General features: G+C 35.9%; 1 pseudogene; it reads right to left on the minus strand.

Moving 5' to 3' along the window:
• The window catches only part of LOC139220216 (myosin heavy chain, fast skeletal muscle-like), a 131,712-nt pseudogene that overhangs the window by 34,960 nt on the left and 72,704 nt on the right, over positions 1-24,048 (minus strand).

Here is a 24,048-nt window from a genome sequence, read left to right on the forward strand (position 1 = left end):
CTCCTTACTGACAAATCAGTCATTTGTTTTTGCAGTACTTTTATTTCCCCTCTTTCACATTCATCTTCCCACATAATCAAAAATGTCTTGTGCTTTTCAACATTTTCTAAATCTATAATTTTAACCTGTTTCTTCTGTCTTATCCTTTTTATCTTCTTCTCTAACTTTTCCTCTCTAACACTTTCCTACTCAAATAACCCCATTTAGGAAAACCAAAATTGTTTGTCCAATCATTTAAATATTCGATTGCTTTAGGTCCATGTTTTTGTGACATTATATATATTGTATTGTACAATATTGTATTGTATATATATTATATTGGTCCTTCAGGAGTGTTCAACTCCTTCCCACTATGGTTTCCCCATGATTTATTTCATCTTGAGCTGCGCCTCGCTCTCAGAAATCTGAATTTGGTATTCATCTTGAGTATTACCTACTCTCAGAAAATGTCCAATAGTATATTCTGGGAATTTGCACCTCCAGTAATATACTGCCCCTTTTATTCTTAAAATACAGTCGTCACTGTAAGTTCTGGATTCCCTTTGGGTTGAATCGAGATTAAAACCCCCACGAGTGGTACGTTACTCAGTGGCAGAAACTTCACCGATTTGCCAAGACCTTCCTGTCTGCGCGGAGTCTTAGTTTCCTTCAAACCTAAAGACCATGTGTCTCTATAATGTCACAAACACACGTTGCCTCCTGTAATTTTCAAGATTTCTTTTTCAAACAATTTGTGTATTTTAAGGATCCACAGAAATCAGAATGTCAACATCTCACCGGCTTTCAGCGATTGTTTCCTTTTGGATCGCAGTGGAATCGGGTCAGGCTCCGTCAGACCACAGTCCTCCCATCTCTGAATGATGGTTAGTCGAGGTTGGAGGTGGAATCAGTTGTGATCCATGGTTGCTAACCCCGGTGGTCCTTCAGCTCCATGACGAGATCCCAAGCGATCCCACTTCTGACACCAAATTGTAGTGGAAAATCGCTATTTGAAATAAAATCAAGCTCGGTCCAATGTCAAACAAACTGAACTCTTTATTATCTTGCGCAAGAGAGTCAAGTCATCCACACCACAGGAGAGTGAAGGAGTTGACTGGCAAAAGAGATATCAGACAGAATATTATAGGCAATTGGGCGTATCATAAGCACAAATGGTTTTCTTCCTTATAAAACATAGCATTATAAATCACAGACACAAGCGACAATAGCCGAGGTAACTCCCTAAATACTGGTCATCCTCCCCAACGCTAAAATCAAGGTGGTTTCCTGTTTTCTGATCAAATGCCCTCAAACTCAACTCCATGTGTTTTCCTGTTTTCGCCATGTCCTTTTCTTAGGATCAGTTGCAGGGCAGATATATACATTTGGCATGTCTCAGTGTTGTTACACTTGTGCTTTCAAAGGTCATCAACAACTAATTGTCATTTCAGTATTTTTCCATCACACTATTCTGAGTGTTTCCTAGGCTTGGAATGGTGAGAGAAAGACAAAATGGACACTGTTGAATACAGACAAATTAGCTGGAGAAACTTCATCCAACTAATGTAATTCATCATCTTTAACTATTCTGAGTGTTTCCTGTTCAGAAGTTCAGGTTTGCCAGCCCCTGGAAAGACAATTCACCTCCTGTGTCCAAAATAGGCTTAGAATGGTGAGAGAAAGCCAAAATGGACACTGTTGAATACAGACAAATTATCTTAAGAAACTCCATCCAACTAATGTAATTCATCATCTTTAACTATTCTGAGTGTTTCCTGTACAGAAGTTCAGGATTGCCAGCCCCTGGAAAGACAATTCACCTCCTGTGTCCAAAATAGGCTTAGAATGGTGAGAGAAAGCCAAAATGGACACTGTTGAATACAGACAAATTAGCTGGAGAAACTTCATCCAACTAATGTAATTCATCATCTTTAACTATTCTGAGTGTTTCCTAGGCTTAGGATGGTGAGAGAAAGCCAAAATGGACACTATTGAATACAGACAAATTATCTTAAGAAACTCCGTCCAACTAATGTAATTCATCATCTTTAACTATTCTGAGTGTTTCCTGTACAGAAGTTCAGGTTTGCCAGCCCCTGGAAAGACAATTCACCTCCTGTGTCCAAAATAGGCTTAGAATGGTGAGAGAAAGACAAAATGGACACTGTTGAATACAGACAAATTAGCTGGAGAAACTTCATCCAACTAATGTAATTCATCATCTTTAACTATTCTGAGTGTTTCCTAGGCTTAGAATGGTGAGAGAAAGACAAAATGGACACTGTTGAATACAGACAAATTAGCTGGAGAAACTTCATCCAACTAAAGTAATTCATCATCTTTAACTATTCTGAGTGTTTCCTGTTCAGAAGTTCAGGTTTGCCAGCCCCTGGAAAGACAATTCACCTCCTGTGTCCAAAATAGGCTTAGAATGGTGAGAGAAAGCCAAAATGGACACTGTTGAATACAGACAAATTATCTTAAGAAACTCCATCCAACTAATGTAATTCATCATCTTTAACTATTCTGAGTGTTTCCTGTACAGAAGTTCAGGATTGCCAGCCCCTGGAAAGACAATTCACCTCCTGTGTCCAAAATAGGCTTAGAATGGTGAGAGAAATGGACACTGTTGAATACAGACAATCATCATCATCATCATCTTTAACTATTCTGAGTGTTTCCTAGGCTTAGAATGGTGAGAGAAAGCCAAAATGGATACTGTTGAATACAGACAAATTAGCTGGAGAAACTTCATCCAACTAATGTAATTCATCATCTTTAACTATTCTGAGTGTTTCCTAGGCTTAGAATGGTGAGAGAAAGCCAAAATGGACACTGTTGAATACAGACAAATTATCTTAAGAAACTCCATCCAACTAATGCAATTCACCATCTTTAACTATTCTAAGTGTTTTCTGGGCAGAAATGTAAGTCTATCAGTCCATGATAACACATTTCACCTCCTGTGTCAAAAATAGGCTTAGAATGGTGAGAGAAAGACAAAATGGACACTGTTGAATACAGACAAATTGGCTGGAGAAACTTCATCCAACTAATGTAATTCATCATCTTTAACTATTCTGAGTGCTTCCTGTACAGAAGTTCAGGTTTGCCAGCCCCTGGAAAGGTAATTCACCTCCTGTGTCCCAAATAGGCTTAGAATGGTGAGAGGAAGCCAAAATGGACACTGTTGAATACAGACAAATTATCTTAAGAAACTCCATCCAACTAATGTAATTCATCATCTTTAACAATTCTGAGTGTTTCCTAGGCTTAGAATGGTGAGAGGAAGCCAAAATGGAAACTGTTGAATACAGACAAATTATCTTAAGAAACTCCATCCAACTAATGTAATTCATCATCTTTAACTATTCTGAGTGTTTCCTAGGCTTAGAATGGTGAGAGAAAACCAAAATGGACACTGTTGAATACAGACAAATTATCTTAAGAAACTCCATCCAACTAATGTAATTCATCATCTTTTACTATTCTAAGTGTTTTCTGGGCAGAAATGTAAGTCTATCAGTCCATGATAACACATTTCACCTCCTGTGTCCAAAATAGGCTTAGAATGGTGAGAGAAAGCCAAAATGGACACTGTTGAATACAGACAAATTATCTTAAGAAACTCCATCCAACTAATGCAATTCATCATCTTTAACTATTCTAAGTGTTTTCTGGGCAGAAATGTAAGTCTATCAGTCCATGATAACACATTTCACCTCCTGTGTCAAAAATAGGCTTAGAATGGTGAGAGGAAGCCAAAATGGAAACTGTTGAATACAGACAAATTATCTTAAGAAACTCCATCCAACTAATGTAATGCATCATCTTTAACTATTCTGAGTGTTTCCTAGGCTTAGAGTGGTGAGAGAAAGACTAAATGGACACTATTGAATACAGACAAATTATCTTAAGAAACTCCATCCAACTAATGTAATTCATCATCTTTAACTATTCTGAGTGTTTCCTAGGCTTAGAATGGTGAGAGAAAACCAAAATGGACACTGTTGAATACAGACAAATTATCTTAAGAAACTCCATCCAACTAATGTAATTCATCATCTTTAACTATTCTAAGTGTTTACTGGGCAGAAATGTAAGTCTATCAGTCCAGGATAACACATTTCACCTCCTGTGTCCAAAATAGGCTTACAATGGTGAGAGAAAGCCAAAATGGACACTGTTGAATACAGACAAATTAGCTGGAGAAACTTCATCCAACTAATGTAATTCATCATCTTTAACTATTCTGAGTGTTTCCTAGGCTTAGAATGGTGAGAGAAAGCCAAAATGGACACTGTTGAATACAGACAAATTAGCTGGAGAAACTTCATCCAACTAATGTAATTCATCATCTTTAACTATTCTGAGTGTTTCCTAGGGTTAGAATGGTGAGAGGAAGACAAAATGGACACTGTTGAATACAGACAAATTAGCTGGAGAAACTTCATCCAACTAATGTAATTCATCATCTTTAACTATTCTGAGTGTTTCCTGTACAGAAGTTCAGGTTTGCCAGCCCCTGGAAACACAATTCATCTCCTGTGTCCAAAATAGGCTTAGAATGGTGAGAGAAAGCCAAAATGGACACTGTTGAATACAGACAAATTATCTTAAGAAACTCCATCCAACTAATATAATCCATCATCTTTAACAATTCTGAGTGTTTCCTAGGCTTAGAATGGTGAGAGGAAGCCAAAATGGAAACTGTTGAATACAGACAAATTATCTTAAGAAACTCCATCCAACTAATGTAATTCATCATCTTTAACTATTCTGAGTGTTTCCTAGGCTTAGAATGGTGAGAGAAAACCAAAATGGACACTGTTGAATACAGACAAATTATCTTAAGAAACTCCATCCAACTAATGTAATTCATCATCTTTTACTATTCTAAGTGTTTTCTGGGCAGAAATGTAAGTCTATCAGTCCATGATAACACATTTCACCTCCTGTGTCCAAAATAGGCTTAGAATGGTGAGAGAAAGCCAAAATGGACACTGTTGAATACAGACAAATTATCTTAAGAAACTCCATCCAACTAATGCAATTCATCATCTTTAACTATTCTAAGTGTTTTCTGGGCAGAAATGTAAGTCTATCAGTCCATGATAACACATTTCACCTCCTGTGTCAAAAATAGGCTTAGAATGGTGAGAGGAAGCCAAAATGGAAACTGTTGAATACAGACAAATTATCTTAAGAAACTCCATCCAACTAATGTAATGCATCATCTTTAACTATTCTGAGTGTTTCCTAGGCTTAGAGTGGTGAGAGAAAGACTAAATGGACACTATTGAATACAGACAAATTATCTTAAGAAACTCCATCCAACTAATGTAATTCATCATCTTTAACTATTCTGAGTGTTTCCTAGGCTTAGAATGGTGAGAGAAAACCAAAATGGACACTGTTGAATACAGACAAATTATCTTAAGAAACTCCATCCAACTAATGTAATTCATCATCTTTAACTATTCTAAGTGTTTACTGGGCAGAAATGTAAGTCTATCAGTCCAGGATAACACATTTCACCTCCTGTGTCCAAAATAGGCTTACAATGGTGAGAGAAAGCCGAAATGGACACTGTTGAATACAGACAAATTAGCTGGAGAAACTTCATCCAACTAATGTAATTCATCATCTTTAACTATTCTGAGTGTTTCCTAGGCTTAGAATGGTGAGAGAAAGCCAAAATGGACACTGTTGAATACAGACAAATTAGCTGGAGAAACTTCATCCAACTAATGTAATTCATCATCTTTAACTATTCTGAGTGTTTCCTAGGGTTAGAATGGTGAGAGGAAGACAAAATGGACACTGTTGAATACAGACAAATTAGCTGGAGAAACTTCATCCAACTAATGTAATTCATCATCTTTAACTATTCTGAGTGTTTCCTGTACAGAAGTTCAGGTTTGCCAGCCCCTGGAAACACAATTCATCTCCTGTGTCCAAAATAGGCTTAGAATGGTGAGAGAAAGCCAAAATGGACACTGTTGAATACAGACAAATTATCTTAAGAAACTCCATCCAACTAATATAATCCATCATCTTTAACAATTCTGAGTGTTTCCTCGGTTTAGAATGGTGAGAGAAAGCCAAAATGGACACTGTTGAATACAGACAAATTAGCTGGAGAAACTTCATCCAACTAATGTAATTCATCATCTTTAACTATTCTGAGTGTTTCCTAGGGTTAGAATGGTGAGAGGAAGACAAAATGGACACTGTTGAATACAGACAAATTAGCTGGAGAAACTTCATCCAACTAATGTAATTCATCATCTTTAACTATTCTGAGTGTTTCCTGTACAGAAGTTCAGGTTTGCCAGCCCCTGGAAACACAATTCATCTCCTGTGTCCAAAATAGGCTTAGAATGGTGAGAGAAAGCCAAAATGGACACTGTTGAATACAGACAAATTATCTTAAGAAACTCCATCCAACTAATATAATCCATCATCTTTAACAATTCTGAGTGTTTCCTCGGTTTAGAATGGTGAGAGAAAGCCAAAATGGACACTGTTGAACACAGACAAATTATCTTAAGAAACTCCATCCAACTAATGTAATTCATCATCTTTAACTATTCTGAGTGTTTCCTAGGCTTAGAATGGTGAGAGAAAGACAAAATGGACACTGTTGAATACAGACAAATTAGCTGGAGAAACTTCATCCAACTAATGTAATTCATCATCTTTAACTATTCTGAGTGTTTCCTAGGCTTAGAATGGTGAGAGAAAGCCAAAATGGATACTGTTGAATACAGACAAATTAGCTGGAGAAACTTCATCCAACTAATGTAATTCATCATCTTTAACTATTCTGAGTGTTTCCTAGGCTCAGAATGGTGAGAGAAAGACTAAATGGACACTATTGAATACAGACAAATTATCTTAAGAAACTCCATCCAACTAATGTAATTCATCATCTTTAACTATTCTGAGTGTTTCCCAGGCTTAGAATGGTGAGAGAAAGACAAAATGGACACTGTTGAATACAGACAAATTAGCTGGAGAAACTTCATCCAACTAATGTAATTCATCATCTTTAACTATTCTGAGTGTTTCCTGCACAGAAATTCAGGTTTGCCAGCCCCTGGAAAAACAATTCACCTCCTGTGTCCAAAATAGGCTTAGAATGGTGAGAGAAAGCCAAAATGGACACTGTTGAATACAGACAAATTATCTTAAGAAACTCCATCCAACTAATGTAATTCATCATCTTTAACTATTCAGAGTGTTTCCTGTACAGAAGTTCAGGATTGCCAGCCGCTGGAAAGACAATTCACCTCCTGTGTCCAAAATAGGCTTAGAATGGTGAGAGAAAGCCAAAATGGACACTGTTGAATACAGAAAAATTATCTTAAGAAACTCCATCCAACTAATGTAATTCATCATCTTTAACTATTCTAAGTGTTTACTGGGCAGAAATGTAAGTCTATCAGTCCAGGATAACACATTTCACCTCCTGTGTCCAAAATAGGCTTAGAATGGTGAGAGAAAGCCAAAATGGACACTGTTGAATACAGACAAATTAGCTGGAGAAACTTCATCCAACTAATGTAATTCATCATCTTTAACTATTCTGAGTGTTTCCTAGGCTTAGAATGGTGAGAGAAAGCCAAAATGGACACTGTTGAATACAGACAAATTAGCTGGAGAAACTTCATCCAACTAATGTAATTCATCATCTTTAACTATTCTGAGTGTTTCCTAGGGTTAGAATGGTGAGAGGAAGACAAAATGGACACTGTTGAATACAGACAAATTAGCTGGAGAAACTTCATCCAACTAATGTAATTCATCATCTTTAACTATTCTGAGTGTTTCCTGTACAGAAGTTCAGGTTTGCCAGCCCCTGGAAACACAATTCATCTCCTGTGTCCAAAATAGGCTTAGAATGGTGAGAGAAAGACAAAATGGACACTGTTGAATACAGACAAATTATCTTAAGAAACTCCATCCAACTAATGTAATTCATCATCTTTAACTATTCTGAGTGTTTCCTAGGCTTAGAATGGTGAGAGTAAACCAAAATGGACACTGTTGAATACAGACAAATTATCTTAAGAAACTCCATCCAACTAATGTAATTCATCATCTTTTACTATTCTAAGTGTTTTCTGGGCAGAAATGTAAGTCTATCAGTCCATGATAACACATTTCACCTCCTGTGTCCAAAATAGGCTTAGAATGGTGAGAGGAAGCCAAAATGGAAACTGTTGAATACAGACAAATTATCTTAAGAAACTCCATCCAACTAATGTAATTCATCATCTTTAACTATTCTGAGTGTTTCCTAGGCTTAGAATGGTGAGAGAAAGACTAAATGGACACTATTGAATACAGACAAATTATCTTAAGAAACTCCATCCAACTAATGTAATTCATCATCTTTAACTATTCTGAGTGTTTCCTAGGCTTAGAATGGTGAGAGAAAGACTAAATGGACACTATTGAATACAGACAAATTATCTTAAGAAACTCCATCCAACTAATGTAATTCATCATCTTTAACTATTCTGAGTGTTTCCTAGGCTTAGAATGGTGAGAGAAAGACTAAATGGACACTATTGAATACAGACAAATTATCTTAAGAAACTCCATCCAACTAATGTAATTCATCATCTTTAACTATTCTGAGTGTTTCCTAGGCTTAGAATGGTGAGAGAAAACCAAAATGGACACTGTTGAATACAGACAAATTATCTTAAGAAACTCCATCCAACTAATGTAATTCATCATCTTTAACTATTCTGAGTGTTTCCTAGGCTTAGAATGGTGAGAGAAAGCCAAAATGGACACTGTTGAATACAGACAAATTATCTTAAGAAACTCCATCCAACTAATGCAATTCACCATCTTTAACTATTCTAAGTGTTTTCTGGGCAGAAATGTAAGTCTATCAGTCCATGATAACACATTTCACCTCCTGTGTCAAAAATAGGCTTAGAATGGTGAGAGAAAGACAAAATGGACACTGTTGAATACAGACAAATTGGCTGGAGAAACTTCATCCAACTAATGTAATTCATCATCTTTAACTATTCTGAGTGCTTCCTGTACAGAAGTTCAGGTTTGCCAGCCCCTGGAAAGATAATTCACCTCCTGTGTCCCAAATAGGCTTAGAATGGTGAGAGGAAGCCAAAATGGACACTGTTGAATACAGACAAATTATCTTAAGAAACTCCATCCAACTAATGTAATTCATCATCTTTAACTATTCTGAGTGTTTCCTAGGCTTAGAATGGTGAGAGGAAGCCAAAATGGAAACTGTTGAATACAGACAAATTATCTTAAGAAACTCCATCCAACTAATGTAATTCATCATCTTTAACTATTCTGAGTGTTTCCTAGGCTTAGAATGGTGAGAGAAAACCAAAATGGACACTGTTGAATACAGACAAATTATCTTAAGAAACTCCATCCAACTAATGTAATTCATCATCTTTTACTATTCTAAGTGTTTTCTGGGCAGAAATGTAAGTCTATCAGTCCATGATAACACATTTCACCTCCTGTGTCCAAAATAGGCTTGGAATGGTGAGAGAAAGCCAAAATGGACACTGTTGAATACAGACAAATTATCTTAAGAAACTCCATCCAACTAATGCAATTCATCATCTTTAACTATTCTAAGTGTTTTCTGGGCAGAAATGTAAGTCTATCAGTCCATGATAACACATTTCACCTCCTGTGTCAAAAATAGGCTTAGAATGGTGAGAGGAAGCCAAAATGTAAACTGTTGAATACAGACAAATTATCTTAAGAAACTCCATCCAACTAATGTAATTCATCATCTTTAACTATTCTGAGTGTTTCCTAGGCTTAGAATGGTGAGAGAAAACCAAAATGGACACTGTTGAATACAGACAAATTGGATGGAGAAACTTCATCCAACTAATGTAATTCATCATCTTTAACTATTCTGAGTGCTTCCTGTACAGAAGTTCAGGTTTGCCAGCCCCTGGAAAGATAATTCACCTCCTGTGTCCCAAATAGGCTTAGAATGGTGAGAGGAAGCCAAAATGGACACTGTTGAATACAGACAAATTATCTTAAGAAACTCCATCCAACTAATGTAATTCATCATCTTTAACTATTCTGAGTGTTTCCTAGGCTTAGAATGGTGAGAGGAAGCCAAAATGGAAACTGTTGAATACAGACAAATTATCTTAAGAAACTCCATCCAACTAATGTAATTCATCATCTTTAACTATTCTGAGTGTTTCCTAGGCTTAGAATGGTGAGAGAAAACCAAAATGGACACTGTTGAATACAGACAAATTATCTTAAGAAACTCCATCCAACTAATGTAATTCATCATCTTTTACTATTCTAAGTGTTTTCTGGGCAGAAATGTAAGTCTATCAGTCCATGATAACACATTTCACCTCCTGTGTCCAAAATAGGCTTGGAATGGTGAGAGAAAGCCAAAATGGACACTGTTGAATACAGACAAATTATCTTAAGAAACTCCATCCAACTAATGCAATTCATCATCTTTAACTATTCTAAGTGTTTTCTGGGCAGAAATGTAAGTCTATCAGTCCATGATAACACATTTCACCTCCTGTGTCAAAAATAGGCTTAGAATGGTGAGAGGAAGCCTAAATGTAAACTGTTGAATACAGACAAATTATCTTAAGAAACTCCATCCAACTAATGTAATTCATCATCTTTAACTATTCTGAGTGTTTCCTAGGCTTAGAATGGTGAGAGAAAACCAAAATGGACACTGTTGAATACAGACAAATTATCTTAAGAAACTCCATCCAACTAATGTAATTCATCATCTTTTACTATTCTAAGTGTTTTCTGGGCAGAAATGTAAGTCTATCAGTCCATGATAACACATTTCACCTCCTGTGTCAAAAATAGGCTTAGAATGGTGAGAGAAAGCCAAAATGGACACTGTTGAATACAGACAAATTATCTTAAGAAACTCCATCCAACTAATGCAATTCACCATCTTTAACTATTCTAAGTGTTTTCTGGGCAGAAATGTAAGTCTATCAGTCCATGATAACACATTTCACCTCCTGTGTCAAAAATAGGCTTAGAATGGTGAGAGAAAGACAAAATGGACACTGTTGAATACAGACAAATTGGCTGGAGAAACTTCATCCAACTAATGTAATTCATCATCTTTAACTATTCTGAGTGCTTCCTGCACAGAAGTTCAGGTTTGCCAGCCCCTGGAAAGATAATTCACCTCCTGTGTCCCAAATAGGCTTAGAATGGTGAGAGGAAGCCAAAATGGACACTGTTGAATACAGACAAATTATCTTAAGAAACTCCATCCAACTAATGTAATTCATCATCTTTAACTATTCTGAGTGTTTCCTAGGCTTAGAATGGTGAGAGAAAGACTAAATGGACACTATTGAATACAGACAAATTATCTTAAGAAACTCTATCCAACTAATGTAATTCATCATCTTTAACTATTCTGAGTGTTTCCTGCACAGAAATTCAGGTTTGCCAGCCCCTGGAAAGACAATTCACCTACTGTGTCCAAAATAGGCTTAGAATGGTGAGAGAAAGCCAAAATGGACACTGTTGAATACAGACAAATTATCTTAAGAAACTCCATCCAACTAATGTAATTCATCATCTTTAACTATTCTGAGTGTTTCCTAGGCTTAGAATGGTGAGAGAAAACCAAAATGGACACTGTTGAATACAGACAAATTATCTTAAGAAACTCCATCCAACTAATGTAATTCATCATCTTTAACTATTCTGAGTGTTTCCTAGGCTTAGAATGGTGAGAGAAAGCCAAAATGGACACTGTTGAATACAGACAAATTATCTTAAGAAACTCCATCCAACTAATGCAATTCACCATCTTTAACTATTCTAAGTGTTTTCTGGGCAGAAATGTAAGTCTATCAGTCCATGATAACACATTTCACCTCCTGTGTCAAAAATAGGCTTAGAATGGTGAGAGAAAGACAAAATGGACACTGTTGAATACAGACAAATTGGCTGGAGAAACTTCATCCAACTAATGTAATTCATCATCTTTAACTATTCTGAGTGCTTCCTGTACAGAAGTTCAGGTTTGCCAGCCCCTGGAAAGATAATTCACCTCCTGTGTCCCAAATAGGCTTAGAATGGTGAGAGGAAGCCAAAATGGACACTGTTGAATACAGACAAATTATCTTAAGAAACTCCATCCAACTAATGTAATTCATCATCTTTAACTATTCTGAGTGTTTCCTAGGCTTAGAATGGTGAGAGGAAGCCAAAATGGAAACTGTTGAATACAGACAAATTATCTTAAGAAACTCCATCCAACTAATGTAATTCATCATCTTTAACTATTCTGAGTGTTTCCTAGGCTTAGAATGGTGAGAGAAAACCAAAATGGACACTGTTGAATACAGACAAATTATCTTAAGAAACTCCATCCAACTAATGTAATTCATCATCTTTTACTATTCTAAGTGTTTTCTGGGCAGAAATGTAAGTCTATCAGTCCATGATAACACATTTCACCTCCTGTGTCCAAAATAGGCTTGGAATGGTGAGAGAAAGCCAAAATGTAAACTGTTGAATACAGACAAATTATCTTAAGAAACTCCATCCAACTAATGCAATTCACCATCTTTAACTATTCTAAGTGTTTTCTGGGCAGAAATGTAAGTCTATCAGTCCATGATAACACATTTCACCTCCTGTGTCAAAAATAGGCTTAGAATGGTGAGAGAAAGACAAAATGGACACTGTTGAATACAGACAAATTGGCTGGAGAAACTTCATCCAACTAATGTAATTCATCATCTTTAACTATTCTGAGTGCTTCCTGTACAGAAGTTCAGGTTTGCCAGCCCCTGGAAAGATAATTCACCTCCTGTGTCCCAAATAGGCTTAGAATGGTGAGAGGAAGCCAAAATGGACACTGTTGAATACAGACAAATTATCTTAAGAAACTCCATCCAACTAATGTAATTCATCATCTTTAACTATTCTGAGTGTTTCCTAGGCTTAGAATGGTGAGAGGAAGCCAAAATGGAAACTGTTGAATACAGACAAATTATCTTAAGAAACTCCATCCAACTAATGTAATTCATCATCTTTAACTATTCTGAGTGTTTCCTAGGCTTAGAATGGTGAGAGAAAACCAAAATGGACACTGTTGAATACAGACAAATTATCTTAAGAAACTCCATCCAACTAATGTAATTCATCATCTTTTACTATTCTAAGTGTTTTCTGGGCAGAAATGTAAGTCTATCAGTCCATGATAACACATTTCACCTCCTGTGTCCAAAATAGGCTTGGAATGGTGAGAGAAAGCCAAAATGTAAACTGTTGAATACAGACAAATTATCTTAAGAAACTCCATCCAACTAATGCAATTCATCATCTTTAACTATTCTAAGTGTTTTCTGGGCAGAAATGTAAGTCTATCAGTCCATGATAACACATTTCACCTCCTGTGTCAAAAATAGGCTTAGAATGGTGAGAGGAAGCCAAAATGTAAACTGTTGAATACAGACAAATTATCTTAAGAAACTCCATCCAACTAATGTAATTCATCATCTTTAACTATTCTGAGTGTTTCCTAGGCTTAGAATGGTGAGAGAAAACCAAAATGGACACTGTTGAATACAGACAAATTATCTTAAGAAACTCCATCCAACTAATGTAATTCATCATCTTTTACTATTCTAAGTGTTTTCTGGGCAGAAATGTAAGTCTATCAGTCCATGATAACACATTTCACCTCCTGTGTCAAAAATAGGCTTAGAATGGTGAGAGAAAGCCAAAATGGACACTGTTGAATACAGACAAATTATCTTAAGAAACTCCATCCAACTAATGCAATTCATCATCTTTAACTATTCTGAGTGTTTCCTGCACAGAAATTCAGGTTTGCCAGCCCCTGGAAAGACAATTCACCTCCTGTGTCCAAAATAGGCTTAGAATGGTGAGAGAAAGCCAAAATGGACACTGTTGAATACAGACAAATTATCTTAAGAAACTCCATCCAACTAATGTAATTCATCATCTTTAACTATTCTGAGTGTTTCCTAGGCTTAGAATGGTGAGAGAAAACCAAAATGGACACTGTTGAATACAGACAAATTATCTTAAGAAACTCCATCCAACTAATGTAATTCATCATCTTTAACTATTCTGAGTGTTTCCTAGGCTTAGAATGGTGAGAGAAAGCCAAAATGGACACTGTTGAATACAGACAAATTATCTTAAGAAACTCCATCCAACTAATGCAATTCACCATCTTTAACTATTCTAAGTGTTTTCTGGGCAGAAATGTAAGTCTATCAGTCCATGATAACACATTTCACCTCCTGTGTCAAAAATAGGCTTAGAATGGTGAGAGAAAGACAAAATGGACACTGTTGAATACAGACAAATTGGCTGGAGAAACTTCATCCAACTAATGTAATTCATCATCTTTAACTATTCTGAGTGCTTCCTGTACAGAAGTTCAGGTTTGCCAGCCCCTGGAAAGATAATTCACCTCCTGTGTCCCAAATAGGCTTAGAATGGTGAGAGGAAGCCAAAATGGACACTGTTGAATACAGACAAATTATCTTAAGAAACTCCATCCAACTAATGTAATTCATCATCTTTAACTATTCTGAGTGTTTCCTAGGCTTAGAATGGTGAGAGGAAGCCAAAATGGAAACTGTTGAATACAGACAAATTATCTTAAGAAACTCCATCCAACTAATGTAATTCATCATCTTTAACTATTCTGAGTGTTTCCTAGGCTTAGAATGGTGAGAGAAAACCAAAATGGACACTGTTGAATACAGACAAATTATCTTAAGAAACTCCATCCAACTAATGTAATTCATCATCTTTTACTATTCTAAGTGTTTTCTGGGCAGAAATGTAAGTCTATCAGTCCATGATAACACATTTCACCTCCTGTGTCCAAAATAGGCTTGGAATGGTGAGAGAAAGCCAAAATGGACACTGTTGAATACAGACAAATTATCTTAAGAAACTCCATCCAACTAATGCAATTCATCATCTTTAACTATTCTAAGTGTTTTCTGGGCAGAAATGTAAGTCTATCAGTCCATGATAACACATTTCACCTCCTGTGTCAAAAATAGGCTTAGAATGGTGAGAGGAAGCCAAAATGTAAACTGTTGAATACAGACAAATTATCTTAAGAAACTCCATCCAACTAATGTAATTCATCATCTTTAACTATTCTGAGTGTTTCCTAGGCTTAGAATGGTGAGAGAAAACCAAAATGGACACTGTTGAATACAGACAAATTATCTTAAGAAACTCCATCCAACTAATGTAATTCATCATCTTTAACTATTCTGAGTGTTTCCTAGGCTTAGAATGGTGAGAGAAAGCCAAAATGGACACCGTTGAATACAGACAAATTATCTTAAGAAACTCCATCCAACTAATGCAATTCATCATCTTTAACTATTCTAAGTGTTTTCTGGGCAGAAATGTAAGTCTATCAGTCCATGATAACACATTTCACCTCCTGTGTCAAAAATAGGCTTAGAATGGTGAGAGAAAGACAAAATGGACACTGTTGAATACAGACAAATTGGCTGGAGAAACTTCATCCAACTAATGTAATTCATCATCTTTAACTATTCTGAGTGCTTCCTGTACAGAAGTTCAGGTTTGTCAGCCCCTGGAAAGACAATTCACCTCCTGTGTCCCAAATAGGCTTAGAATGGTGAGAGGAAGCAAAAATGGACACTGTTGAATACAGACAAATTATCTTAAGAAACTCCATCCAACTAATGTAATTCATCATCTTTAACTATTCTGAGTGTTTCCTAGGCTTAGAATGGTGAGAGAAAGACAAAATGGACACTATTGAATACAGACAAATTATCTTAAGAAACTCCATCCAACTAATATAATTCATCATCTTTAACTATTCTGAGTGTTTCCTAGGCTTAGAATGGTGAGAGAAAGCCAAAATGGACACTATTGAATACAGACAAATTATCTTAAGAAACTCCATCCAATTAATATAATTCATCATCTTTAACTATTCTGAGTGTTTCCTAGGCTCAGAATGGTGAGAGAAAGACAAAATGGACACTGTTGAATACAGACAAATTATCTTAAGAAACTCCATCCAACTAATGTAATCCATCATCTTTAACTATTCTGAGTGTTTCCTAGGCTCAGAATAGTGAGAGAAAGACAAAATGGACACGGTTGAATACAAACAAATTATCTTAAGAAACTCCATCCAACTAATGTAATCCATCATCTTTAACTATTCTAAGTGTTTTCTGCGCAGAAATGTAAGTCTATCAGTCCATGATAACACATTTCACCTCCTGTGTCCCAAATAGGCTTAGAATGGTGAGAGGAAGCCAAAATGGACACTGTTGAATACAGACAAATTATCTTAAGAAACTCCATCCAACTAATGTAATCCATCATCTTTAACTATTCTGAGTGTTTCCTGGGCTTAGAATGGTGAGAGAAAGACAAAATGGACACTGTTGAATACAGACAAATTAGCTGGAGAAACTTCATCCAACTAATGTAATCCATCATCTTTAACTATTCTGAGTGTTTCCTGGGCTTAGAATGGTGAGAGAAAGACAAAATGGACACTATTGAATACAGACAAATTATCTTAAGAAACTCCATCCAACTAATGTAATCCATCATCTTTAACTATTCTGAGTGTTTCCTAGGCTCAGAATGGTGAGAGAAAGACAAAATGGACACTGTTGAATACAAACAAATTATCTTAAGAAACTCCATCCAACTAATGTAATCCATCATCTTTAACTATTCTAAGTGTTTTCTGCGCAGAAATGTAAGTCTATCAGTCCATGATAACACATTTCACCTCCTGTGTCCAAAATAGGCTTAGAATGGTGAGAGAAAGACAAAATGGACACTATTGAATACAGACAAATTATCTTAAGAAACTCCATCCAACTAATGTCATTCATCATCTTTAACTATTCTGAGTGTTTCCTAGGCTTAGAATGGTGAGAGAAAGACAAAATGGACACTGTTGAATACAGACAAATTGGCTGGAGAAACTTCATCCAACTAATGTAATTCATCATCTTTAACTATTCTGAGTGCTTCCTGTACAGAAGTTCAGGTTTGCCAGCCCCTGGAAAGATAATTCACCTCCTGTGTCCCAAATAGGCTTAGAATGGTGAGAGGAAGCCAAAATGGACACTGTTGAATACAGACAAATTATCTTAAGAAACTCCATCCAACTAATGTAATTCATCATCTTTAACTATTCTGAGTGTTTCCTAGGCTTAGAATGGTGAGAGGAAGCCAAAATGGAAACTGTTGAATACAGACAAATTATCTTAAGAAACTCCATCCAACTAATGTAATTCATCATCTTTAACTATTCTGAGTGTTTCCTAGGCTTAGAATGGTGAGAGAAAACCAAAATGGACACTGTTGAATACAGACAAATTATCTTAAGAAACTCCATCCAACTAATGTAATTCATCATCTTTTACTATTCTAAGTGTTTTCTGGGCAGAAATGTAAGTCTATCAGTCCATGATAACACATTTCACCTCCTGTGTCCAAAATAGGCTTGGAATGGTGAGAGAAAGCCAAAATGGACACTGTTGAATACAGACAAATTATCTTAAGAAACTCCATCCAACTAATGCAATTCATCATCTTTAACTATTCTAAGTGTTTTCTGGGCAGAAATGTAAGTCTATCAGTCCATGATAACACATTTCACCTCCTGTGTCAAAAATAGGCTTAGAATGGTGAGAGGAAGCCAAAATGTAAACTGTTGAATACAGACAAATTATCTTAAGAAACTCCATCCAACTAATGTAATTCATCATCTTTAACTATTCTGAGTGTTTCCTAGGCTTAGAATGGTGAGAGAAAACCAAAATGGACACTGTTGAATACAGACAAATTATCTTAAGAAACTCCATCCAACTAATGTAATTCATCATCTTTTACTATTCTAAGTGTTTTCTGGGCAGAAATGTAAGTCTATCAGTCCATGATAACACATTTCACCTCCTGTGTCAAAAATAGGCTTAGAATGGTGAGAGAAAGCCAAAATGGACACTGTTGAATACAGACAAATTATCTTAAGAAACTCCATCCAACTAATGCAATTCACCATCTTTAACTATTCTAAGTGTTTTCTGGGCAGAAATGTAAGTCTATCAGTCCATGATAACACATTTCACCTCCTGTGTCAAAAATAGGCTTAGAATGGTGAGAGAAAGACAAAATGGACACTGTTGAATACAGACAAATTGGCTGGAGAAACTTCATCCAACTAATGTAATTCATCATCTTTAACTATTCTGAGTGCTTCCTGTACAGAAGTTCAGGTTTGCCAGCCCCTGGAAAGATAATTCACCTCCTGTGTCCCAAATAGGCTTAGAATGGTGAGAGGAAGCCAAAATGGACACTGTTGAATACAGACAAATTATCTTAAGAAACTCCATCCAACTAATGTAATTCATCATCTTTAACTATTCTGAGTGTTTCCTAGGCTTAGAATGGTGAGAGGAAGCCAAAATGGAAACTGTTGAATACAGACAAATTATCTTAAGAAACTCCATCCAACTAATGCAATTCATCATCTTTAACTATTCTAAGTGTTTTCTGGGCAGAAATGTAAGTCTATCAGTCCATGATAACACATTTCACCTCCTGTGTCAAAAATAGGCTTAGAATGGTGAGAGGAAGCCAAAATGTAAACTGTTGAATACAGACAAATTATCTTAAGAAACTCCATCCAACTAATGTAATTCATCATCTTTAACTATTCTGAGTGTTTCCTAGGCTTAGAATGGTGAGAGAAAACCAAAATGGACACTGTTGAATACAGACAAATTATCTTAAGAAACTCCATCCAACTAATGTAATTCATCATCTTTTACTATTCTAAGTGTTTTCTGGGCAGAAATGTAAGTCTATCAGTCCATGATAACACATTTCACCTCCTGTGTCAAAAATAGGCTTAGAATGGTGAGAGAAAGCCAAAATGGACACTGTTGAATACAGACAAATTATCTTAAGAAACTCCATCCAACTAATGCAATTCACCATCTTTAACTATTCTAAGTGTTTTCTGGGCAGAAATGTAAGTCTATCAGTCCATGATAACACATTTCACCTCCTGTGTCAAAAATAGGCTTAGAATGGTGAGAGAAAGACAAAATGGACACTGTTGAATACAGACAAATTGGCTGGAGAAACTTCATCCAACTAATGTAATTCATCATCTTTAACTATTCTGAGTGCTTCCTGTACAGAAGTTCAGGTTTGCCAGCCCCTGGAAAGATAATTCACCTCCTGTGTCCCAAATAGGCTTAGAATGGTGAGAGGAAGCCAAAATGGACACTGTTGAATACAGACAAATTATCTTAAGAAACTCCATCCAACTAATGTAATTCATCATCTTTAACTATTCTGAGTGTTTCCTAGGCTTAGAATGGTGAGAGGAAGCCAAAATGGAAACTGTTGAATACAGACAAATTATCTTAAGAAACTCCATCCAACTAATGTAATTCATCATCTTTAACTATTCTGAGTGTTTCCTAGGCTTAGAATGGTGAGAGAAAACCAAAATGGACACTGTTGAATACAGACAAATTATCTTAAGAAACTCCATCCAACTAATGTAATTCATCATCTTTTACTATTCTAAGTGTTTTCTGGGCAGAAATGTAAGTCTATCAGTCCATGATAACACATTTCACCTCCTGTGTCCAAAATAGGCTTGGAATGGTGAGAGAAAGCCAAAATGGACACTGTTGAATACAGACAAATTATCTTAAGAAACTCCATCCAACTAATGCAATTCATCATCTTTAACTATTCTAAGTGTTTTCTGGGCAGAAATGTAAGTCTATCAGTCCATGATAACACATTTCACCTCCTGTGTCAAAAATAGGCTTAGAATGGTGAGAGGAAGCCAAAATGTAAACTGTTGAATACAGACAAATTATCTTAAGAAACTCCATCCAACTAATGTAATTCATCATCTTTAACTATTCTGAGTGTTTCCTAGGCTTAGAATGGTGAGAGAAAACCAAAATGGACACTGTTGAATACAGACAAATTATCTTAAGAAACTCCATCCAACTAATGTAATTCATCATCTTTAACTATTCTGAGTGTTTCCTAGGCTTAGAATGGTGAGAGAAAGCCAAAATGGACACCGTTGAATACAGACAAATTATCTTAAGAAACTCCATCCAACTAATGCAATTCATCATCTTTAACTATTCTAAGTGTTTTCTGGGCAGAAATGTAAGTCTATCAGTCCATGATAACACATTTCACCTCCTGTGTCAAAAATAGGCTTAGAATGGTGAGAGGAAGACAAAATGGACACTGTTGAATACAGACAAATTGGCTGGAGAAACTTCATCCAACTAATGTAATTCATCATCTTTAACTATTCTGAGTGCTTCCTGTACAGAAGTTCAGGTTTGTCAGCCCCTGGAAAGACAATTCACCTCCTGTGTCCCAAATAGGCTTAGAATGGTGAGAGGAAGCAAAAATGGACACTGTTGAATACAGACAAATTATCTTAAGAAACTCCATCCAACTAATGTAATTCATCATCTTTAACTATTCTGAGTGTTTCCTAGGCTTAGAATGGTGAGAGAAAGACAAAATGGACACTATTGAATACAGACAAATTATCTTAAGAAACTCCATCCAACTAATATAATTCATCATCTTTAACTATTCTGAGTTTTTCCTAGGCTTAGAATGGTGAGAGAAAGCCAAAATGGACACTATTGAATACAGACAAATTATCTTAAGAAACTCCATCCAATTAATATAATTCATCATCTTTAACTATTCTGAGTGTTTCCTAGGCTCAGAATGGTGAGAGAAAGACAAAATGGACACTGTTGAATACAGACAAATTATCTTAAGAAACTCCATCCAACTAATGTAATCCATCATCTTTAACTATTCTGAGTGTTTCCTAGGCTCAGAATGGTGAGAGAAAGACAAAATGGACACGGTTGAATACAAACAAATTATCTTAAGAAACTCCATCCAACTAATGTAATCCATCATCTTTAACTATTCTAAGTGTTTTCTGCGCAGAAATGTAAGTCTATCAGTCCATGATAACACATTTCACCTCCTGTGTCCCAAATAGGCTTAGAATGGTGAGAGGAAGCCAAAATGGACACTGTTGAATACAGACAAATTATCTTAAGAAACTCCATCCAACTAATGTAATCCATCATCTTTAACTATTCTGAGTGTTTCCTGGGCTTAGAATGGTGAGAGAAAGACAAAATGGACACTGTTGAATACAGACAAATTAGCTGGAGAAACTTCATCCAACTAATGTAATCCATCATCTTTAACTATTCTGAGTGTTTCCTGGGCTTAGAATGGTGAGAGAAAGACAAAATGGACACTATTGAATACAGACAAATTATCTTAAGAAACTCCATCCAACTAATGTAATCCATCATCTTTAACTATTCTGAGTGTTTCCTAGGCTCAGAATGGTGAGAGAAAGACAAAATGGACACTGTTGAATACAAACAAATTATCTTAAGAAACTCCATCCAACTAATGTAATCCATCATCTTTAACTATTCTAAGTGTTTTCTGCGCAGAAATGTAAGTCTATCAGTCCATGATAACACATTTCACCTCCTGTGTCCAAAATAGGCTTAGAATGGTGAGAGAAAGACAAAATGGACACTATTGAATACAGACAAATTATCTTAAGAAACTCCATCCAACTAATGTAATTCATCATCTTTAACTATTCTGAGTGTTTCCTAGGCTTAGAATGGTGAGAGGAAGCCAAAATGGAAACTGTTGAATACAGACAAATTATCTTAAGAAACTCCATCCAACTAATGTAATTCATCATCTTTAACTATTCTGAGTGTTTCCTAGGCTTAGAATGGTGAGAGAAAACCAAAATGGACACTGTTGAATACAGACAAATTATCTTAAGAAACTCCATCCAACTAATGTAATTCATCATCTTTTACTATTCTAAGTGTTTTCTGGGCAGAAATGTAAGTCTATCAGTCCATGATAACACATTTCACCTCCTGTGTCCAAAATAGGCTTGGAATGGTGAGAGAAAGCCAAAATGGACACTGTTGAATACAGACAAATTATCTTAAGAAACTCCATCCAACTAATGCAATTCATCATCTTTAACTATTCTAAGTGTTTTCTGGGCAGAAATGTAAGTCTATCAGTCCATGATAACACATTTCACCTCCTGTGTCAAAAATAGGCTTAGAATGGTGAGAGGAAGCCAAAATGTAAACTGTTGAATACAGACAAATTATCTTAAGAAACTCCATCCAACTAATGTAATTCATCATCTTTAACTATTCTGAGTGTTTCCTAGGCTTAGAATGGTGAGAGAAAACCAAAATGGACACTGTTGAATACAGACAAATTATCTTAAGAAACTCCATCCAACTAATGTAATTCATCATCTTTAACTATTCTGAGTGTTTCCTAGGCTTAGAATGGTGAGAGAAAGCCAAAATGGACACCGTTGAATACAGACAAATTATCTTAAGAAACTCCATCCAACTAATGCAATTCATCATCTTTAACTATTCTAAGTGTTTTCTGGGCAGAAATGTAAGTCTATCAGTCCATGATAACACATTTCACCTCCTGTGTCAAAAATAGGCTTAGAATGGTGAGAGAAAGACAAAATGGACACTGTTGAATACAGACAAATTGGCTGGAGAAACTTCATCCAACTAATGTAATTCATCATCTTTAACTATTCTGAGTGCTTCCTGTACAGAAGTTCAGGTTTGTCAGCCCCTGGAAAGACAATTCACCTCCTGTGTCCCAAATAGGCTTAGAATGGTGAGAGGAAGCAAAAATGGACACTGTTGAATACAGACAAATTATCTTAAGAAACTCCATCCAACTAATGTAATTCATCATCTTTAACTATTCTGAGTGTTTCCTAGGCTTAGAATGGTGAGAGAAAGACAAAATGGACACTATTGAATACAGACAAATTATCTTAAGAAACTCCATCCAACTAATATAATTCATCATCTTTAACTATTCTGAGTGTTTCCTAGGCTTAGAATGGTGAGAGAAAGCCAAAATGGACACTATTGAATACAGACAAATTATCTTAAGAAACTCCATCCAATTAATATAATTCATCATCTTTAACTATTCTGAGTGTTTCCTAGGCTCAGAATGGTGAGAGAAAGACAAAATGGACACTGTTGAATACAGACAAATTATCTTAAGAAACTCCATCCAACTAATGTAATCCATCATCTTTAACTATTCTGAGTGTTTCCTAGGCTCAGAATAGTGAGAGAAAGACAAAATGGACACGGTTGAATACAAACAAATTATCTTAAGAAACTCCATCCAACTAATGTAATCCATCATCTTTAACTATTCTAAGTGTTTTCTGCGCAGAAATGTAAGTCTATCAGTCCATGATAACACATTTCACCTCCTGTGTCCCAAATAGGCTTAGAATGGTGAGAGGAAGCCAAAATGGACACTGTTGAATACAGACAAATTATCTTAAGAAACTCCATCCAACTAATGTAATCCATCATCTTTAACTATTCTGAGTGTTTCCTGGGCTTAGAATGGTGAGAGAAAGACAAAATGGACACTGTTGAATACAGACAAATTAGCTGGAGAAACTTCATCCAACTAATGTAATCCATCATCTTTAACTATTCTGAGTGTTTCCTGGGCTTAGAATGGTGAGAGAAAGACAAAATGGACACTATTGAATACAGACAAATTATCTTAAGAAACTCCATCCAACTAATGTAATCCATCATCTTTAACTATTCTGAGTGTTTCCTAGGCTCAGAATGGTGAGAGAAAGACAAAATGGACACTGTTGAATACAAACAAATTATCTTAAGAAACTCCATCCAACTAATGTAATCCATCATCTTTAACTATTCTAAGTGTTTTCTGCGCAGAAATGTAAGTCTATCAGTCCATGATAACACATTTCACCTCCTGTGTCCAAAATAGGCTTAGAATGGTGAGAGAAAGACAAAATGGACACTATTGAATACAGACAAATTATCT

This window comes from Pempheris klunzingeri, chromosome 20 (assembly GCF_042242105.1).
Source record: "Pempheris klunzingeri isolate RE-2024b chromosome 20, fPemKlu1.hap1, whole genome shotgun sequence".
Taxonomy (NCBI): domain Eukaryota; kingdom Metazoa; phylum Chordata; class Actinopteri; order Acropomatiformes; family Pempheridae; genus Pempheris; species Pempheris klunzingeri.